This window comes from Ptychodera flava, unplaced genomic scaffold (assembly GCF_041260155.1).
Source record: "Ptychodera flava strain L36383 unplaced genomic scaffold, AS_Pfla_20210202 Scaffold_48__1_contigs__length_985763_pilon, whole genome shotgun sequence".
NCBI classification, from domain to species: Eukaryota; Metazoa; Hemichordata; class Enteropneusta; family Ptychoderidae; genus Ptychodera; species Ptychodera flava.
In genome coordinates, this window is record NW_027248370.1 from 155,140 (window position 1) to 162,066 (window position 6,927).

The 6,927-nt window shown below is 35.6% G+C and overlaps 1 long non-coding RNA gene across 1 annotated transcript; it reads right to left on the bottom strand.

Moving 5' to 3' along the window:
* Positions 1–551: 551 nt before the first annotated feature.
* LOC139128286 (uncharacterized) lies at positions 552–2,208 on the bottom strand. Its single transcript, XR_011551246.1, has 3 exons — positions 1,898–2,208; positions 954–1,090; positions 552–753 (listed from the first exon to the last, which is right to left on the bottom strand). It is a non-coding gene; the product is annotated as an uncharacterized lncRNA (long non-coding RNA).
* Positions 2,209–6,927: the final 4,719 nt, after the last annotated feature.

Here is a 6,927-nt window from a genome sequence, read left to right on the forward strand (position 1 = left end):
AACAGAATCTATGGTCTTCGGGGTGAATGGAGATATAAATACAGAAATTAAAGAAAGTGCTAAACATGAGATGGAAGGGGACGAGGGTGCTCCCTTACGAAAATTAAAGCCTTGCGGCGAACAGTTCTGGTAAAGTCTTCATAATTGCTTGGTAAGTTTACCACAACAAGTTGTGGTAAACTTACGCATAGCTTGAGATTTTCGCATGTTGATGGATTTTGCAGCGCACATATTGTGGATGCTTACCACGACACTCATGCATGTCCTGGTATGTTTGCCACAAAATTTAGGCTTTGCAGAATGTTTTTGTGGTATACTTGCCACAAACAGGATTTACGGTATACATACCGCGATTGAACCTGACCCCATGGGTAGCCACACCCCAGCAGCATACCCCTACCCTTCACACTTTGCCACGACCACTCACACGCTAGCTACTCATTCTTGTGTGAATGTAAGTTTTAAGAATGTAGCCACAGGTACAAACACTCACACACATTCACAAACAAAAGAAAATCTTACGAGGTTTTTCATTGAATTCCTAATACATTTATTGCAGATGGAAATGCTAACAAATGACACAAAACAAAAGAAATCAGAAGTTCATCAACAGTTCTTTCACAGAATATCTCCCTTAGTCCATGGCATCTTCATAACAAAGTGTTGGCATATCCAACCATATATTGGGAAGTTACTTTTGATCCAGTTGATTGTTCAGTGTCTTGGTTTACTTTCCGTAGACTACAGAAAGGGCTAAAACAAAAAACAGAAAAACAAGAAAAGAAACATTAATGTAATCACATATACTAGCACAGTACAGTAGACAAAATGCCAAGAGAACAATCTGCTAGTCAGTATGTAATTGCAACTGCCTTGACATACCTTTCACAATTAGTCTTGCACATATCATGAAATGGAGTCCAGGTCACTAAGATATTTCAAATGGTACTTACACTTATATAGTTGGCCTTGGCAATTTTGGTTACTCTTTTGGGACCAATGTGGGTTTATGAGATTGGTGATGTAGAGTTGTCATCAGCATTGCTTTTTCTCAGCATCTGTTGCCACAAAGACATGTCGTCACTCTCAGCTACAAATAAGAAAATGCAATGGAATAAAAAGGAATGTAAAGGAAAAAGTCCCAGCGATTATGTTTGGTGATTTTGACTACATGTGACATGAAAACTAGTTTACTACTATATCTGTGAATCTAAATTACTTTTAGATGGGGGAGGACAACGCTACCAGTGACCCACAGCTACAGAAAGATAGGACTGAAAATATTATATGCATGTTTTGTGTTGTAAGATTTCATGTAGAACTTCAATGAAATATTGTAAATCAATCATTGATTTCGCCTTACAATATGCCAGCAAAATATTCACGGGTAACGTTGAACAAATGTCAAAATACAATAATGAAGATTTCAAAAGAAACTTAAGTGTCAGAGCAAAAGAGACGTCCAGCATCGTCCAGCATGATCTTATAAATAGACGTATACTAAATATCATGACATGAAACACATGTACAAACAATACTGGGTCAGAGTTTAAGAACTTAATTCTTACCCAACAATTCCTAAATGTATTGTTTTTTTTCATTGTTTTATATCGTACATCGAGGGAAATTTGTATACATATAAGCAAAAGTTTCACCCTGGCCACAGTCCCCGAGGGACTGTGCCCTCGCCAAAGCAAGAGAGTGTCTCGAAGTATGTATTCCCCAGACAGAGACACTATCAATACATGTTATCGGCATGAACAGATGAAGGCCACTCCTTTGTAACTGTATACACTTTTCACTCAGATTGGACAGTGTTACTCCACAATTGCACAGAACAGAAACAGATAAAATTCGTCGTTACGTTGCAGAGAAGGATAATCGAAAATTTACTTACCGAAATTCAAACGATCGCCTTGATCCTCAGGGTGTTATAATGTGACCATTGTTCAAAGCCGATCTCCACACGCTGATCGTGACGACGATGACATGAAAATTAACGCGTCTTGAACATTGCCTATAGGTTGTACATTCATAGCTAGGGTATATGAAGCTGTCACGGCGATGTCCAACGGCAAATTTCAGTGAAATTTTGTCAAAAGTCGAGTGAAAAAACAGCGACAATGCACTCAGCAATTCAAAAGGGTCGTAACCGCCGTTCTGATATCAGATTTGCCGCTGAGATTTGACCTGTGACATGCCAATATGACCAATCAAAACGAAGTCTTCACATGATCTATGATGTCATCAGGCGTGATACTACTATTACTTCCGGTACAAAGTCCTCTCAATCGCGATCGCTGTAGTGACCTGTACATTCTATACATATGTTAATTTGTTGCATCTAGTATTGGCACTGCACGTGTTTATTTTGCACCTGCATCTGTATTTTGTGTATTAAAAGAGAAAATGAATAAATCGGACAGTCAGTGCTCTCTCATCGTCGTGTTAGCTCCCGTTACTGTATGTATGGGTGTATGCCTTTCAACTTGGCTATTCTGAACATTACATTGGCGACGAGGATTTTGCCGAGTCATAGCAAGACTCCAACCCTATAGTTTATCAAGTAGACACTCTCGTTAGTTCAAAATGGCAGGTGAGGCTGGCTTTCTTTTTTCACAAATGTCTCCGTTGGATATCCACACTGACTCTGCTACATTAGCACCGAGATGGAAGCGTTGGTTGGCCCGTTTTGAAAACAGCTGCACTGCATGGAAGATTACGGACCCTGACCAAAAGAAAGCATTACTTCTAGACGGAGGTGGTGAAGATTTATTCGATATTTCTGAAACCCTTGTAATGCCTACTGATGCCGAATGTGATGATAACTATAAAAAGATAGTGAGGCTTTGGATGACTACTTTCTACCTAAAAAGAATACTGAATACGAAATTTTTCAATTTCGACGCACTGTACAACATGAAAGAAACCATTGACCAATTTGTGACTCGTCTGAAGAAACTGGCTGTTACTTGTGGCTTCACTAACCAAGCTATGACGGATGCTGAAATAAAGCACCAAATTATCCAAGGGGAAGAAACAAGAAGGTTCGCAGAAAAGCTCTACGACAAGACATGACTCTCGACCAAATTGTGTCACTGGCAAGGTCATTGAAATCTCTGAACGGGAAGCACATAGTATAGAACATTTGCAGTTGCCGGACACTGTAAACAAAACTGTCCACACTCCATCCAGCCGACAACGTCATACACAACGTGGTGGTTATAAGAAAAATCGACAAGCTCAAGATTTAAAAAAATCTCTTCAAGTTGTTACTTTTGTGGCGGTAAAAATCCACATCAAGGGGTCTGCCCAGCAAAGGGGAAGCAATGCCACTATTGTCATAAGAGTGGACATTTTAAATCTTGTTGCCGTAAACTGAAAAACATTAATGAAAAGAAAAGTAGTAAGCTTCCATACAAACGAAAAGTTGTCGATACAGTGTGTGTTAAAAATGTCAAAAATGATAGTTCAGATACCAGTAGAGATTTCCTGTTTAATATCCAAGTTTATGAAAGATATGGTGGCAAGCTTCCATTTGCAAATATTTCCATAAATGGTAAATGTATAGATTTGATGTTAGATTCAGGTGCTACTTGTAATGTTTTTAATAAGAGTGATTTAATTTCAAGCATTAAGTAATTCTGTAACTCTTGAACCAATCAATAAGAATTTATTCACCTATGGCAAACAACAAAACCCTTACGAAAATGTCTTTTAGGACGCCTAAAAGAAAATGTCTTTTAGGATCTAAAGTAATCTTAAAGGAATATTCTTATAAGAACCTTCAGTATTTTGGCCCCTTCCTAAAAGAATCTTTAAGGAATATGAAAAGTATTACTAAAAGATTATTTTTGAATCTTAAGGTATTCTTTAAAGAATACTTTTTAAATGGCAACAAAATTCTTTAAAGAATACTTATGGCTTTAAATGTTTTCTTATAAGACAATAAATAGTATCCTGAAAAAATACTTTGAATTTTTTAAGTATTCTTTAAGGAATACTATTTACAACTCTGAAAATTTCTTAAAAGAACACTTAATACATTAATGTACTTTTTCTGTAACATTCAAGGACACAAAAGTCATATTTATACATTCAGCTAGTATTTTTATACAAAGAAACTTTATTTCTGAAGTAAAAAAAATGACAAATTGCTGAGATATACAAAATATTATGCAAAGCTGTATGTAACAATTCAAATTGACTCTTATAGCTGGAACTGCACAAGCATTCTATGCATTGAAATGAAGATCTACCTTTTAGGATGTTTTTGACTTGCTACCACATGCTATAATTGTGTAAAACTGGTATCTTGACTTTTGTTAGGGGTGATCAATTCAGTAGATGCTGCATTATCAAGAATCCAAACTGATGGCACAAAACATTCAATTTTCAGTACGATAATTTTAACAATTCAATAGCCAAATAAGGTCTTAGTCGCCAGCATAAAAAGAATTCAGGCTTCATGAGGGTAATATGTGAGCAGAAAATTAAATAGATATCCACTTCCTGTTTTGTTATGTAACATGGTCGAAACCCTTTGTTTCATAGCTCCTTTGTCTCACCATAAAGGTCTTTCGTTTACCTCAATGGTCTCACTTAAATGTCAATGAATTGTGGATAATTTGTATACACAATCAAATCCCTAACTACATAACTACCTTGCCTTTAAACTGCACTCCTGTTTATGCCATGGTCAACAAGCTACAACTTACACTGTGGCTATACACTGAACAGGCATGTAGACAAAGGATCATTGTGAACCTGACTGTATATGTAACTTTTCAGTCTTCAAAAGCAAAACATTGACATATAATAATCTATCCTACCTAACCTTGCCATAATGCAGAGAATGAAAGCTGTCAAACACCTGGTTATGTCGCTACACAGTCATTTTTAGAGCTGCAACTGCCTTGGTGTCTTTTCAGTGGCGGCCATATTGTTTTGATGATGCCTACCCATAATGCATTGGAGACCCAAATGCATTCTGGGCTTAAGGAGCATCCTATAGAGGACTTAAAAAGTGTAGAATACAGCGTCATGGCAAAGATGGTGGAGAAACAGGAAAGAACGAATAAATATTAAACTATTTTTTTGTGTGTAGATTAAAAAGAAGTGTATGATGTCCACTGACTATTTTTCTATACTTTTTTGTAAAGGATAGAAGTTCTGATTTCTTTCTTTAGTATTCCTTAAAGAATACTTTATACCTGTATAAAACATTTTTATAATAATACTAATTGCATAACTGAATTTCTATAAAATGCATCTTCAGTATTCTGACCGAATACACAATATAATACAGTAATCATAAGATATTACATGTATGTGTGACTAGAAATTAGGTGATTATATGTGTTTATATTAAATATCCTTGTCTGAGAACGTAATATAATACAACTTTCAAAGAAGAAATTTTGAAAATATAAATTTTGGGAAAATAAATTAAGAATTCTCAAAAACAGCTACAAATAAAAAATGATAACATTATATGACAAGAGTTTTATTTTCATGTTACTAAAGAAATGTCCTATAGGAAAATGTTATCCTTTAGTATTACTAAAGGACAGTCTTTTAGGACACTTTTGTCCTAAAGGAGTCCTTTAGGCTGGCTAAAGGTCTTATAGTTATCTTAAAGCAGTACTAAAAGACATTTTCGTAAGGGAAGGTTAATGTAATGGGTCTTGTAAAAGCCAAGATTGACATGAGAAATCGTTTCGAAACTTTGATTTCATTGTTGCCAATACTAAAGACTCCTCAATTTTAGGATATCCTTCCGCAAGTCTTCTTTGTTTTATACAAATTAACTCCCATCAGTCAAATAGTGTTTCAGTATCTGAGAGGGTTCCAAACACAAGTCACACACAACCACACGAACAATCCACGCCATCGAAATGACTGGTGAGGCTGGCTTTCTTTTTTTACAAATGTCTCCGTTGGATATCCACACTGACTATGCTACATTAGCACCAAGATGGAAGCGTTGGTTGGCCCGTTTTGAAAACAGCTGCACTGCATGGAAGATTACGGACACTGACCAAAAGAAAGCATTACTTCTAGACAGAGGTGGTGAAGATTTATTCGATATTTCTGAAACCCTTGTAATGCCTACTGATGCCCAATATAAACGATGATAATCTAAACCCCAGGAAATTGCTAAGGCTTCTCGTTACAGTTGGCTATAACGTTTTTCGGTTTCTGATAATGACCTACTAGCACAACTGATAAGCGTATCACCCTGATGCAAAATAGCACTAATATCAAATGGACTTGCATCAAAGGTAAGAGTTGTGGGTTTATTTATATCCAAAACACGATTGGAACTAATTTGGGAAAATTGGATGAGAGTAATTATTAGGAAAATGTAACGAAATCGAAATTTTTACAGCTGAAATTTAAAAAAATGATAGAATAGTGTAAAATTTGAAATATTGTTCTCATCGAACAAAACAACGAAAACACAACGATTATTGCATACCTCTTTCATCGGATTCATTTCATGGAAAAAAGTTCATTTTTGTGTAAATGTACTAAAGAAATGAGACAAAATGCTTAAAATTTCTCTACTTAACGACTTTTGAGTCAGGGCACTTTTAAAATGCCCCTGACTTTTTCGTGAATTTAAGGCTTCATAAACATTAAATTGAGTCAGGGCACATTTTAAATCACCCTGACTGACTTAACTGTAAATCAATCGAAAAGCTTCATTTTGGTCGAGGAAAAGTGACAAACTGAGATTATTACTGGTGTTTCAGTAATGAAGAAACTACAGACAAACTCTCATATTTTCATTCAAATATGGATATTGTTCAAATGTTTTTAACAATATTGCATAAGTAACTATCATGCACTGATTCTGACTCATAACATTTCAACAGAATCGTAAATTTTGAATAAAATTTTAAAATGGTAAGCAAATATGAT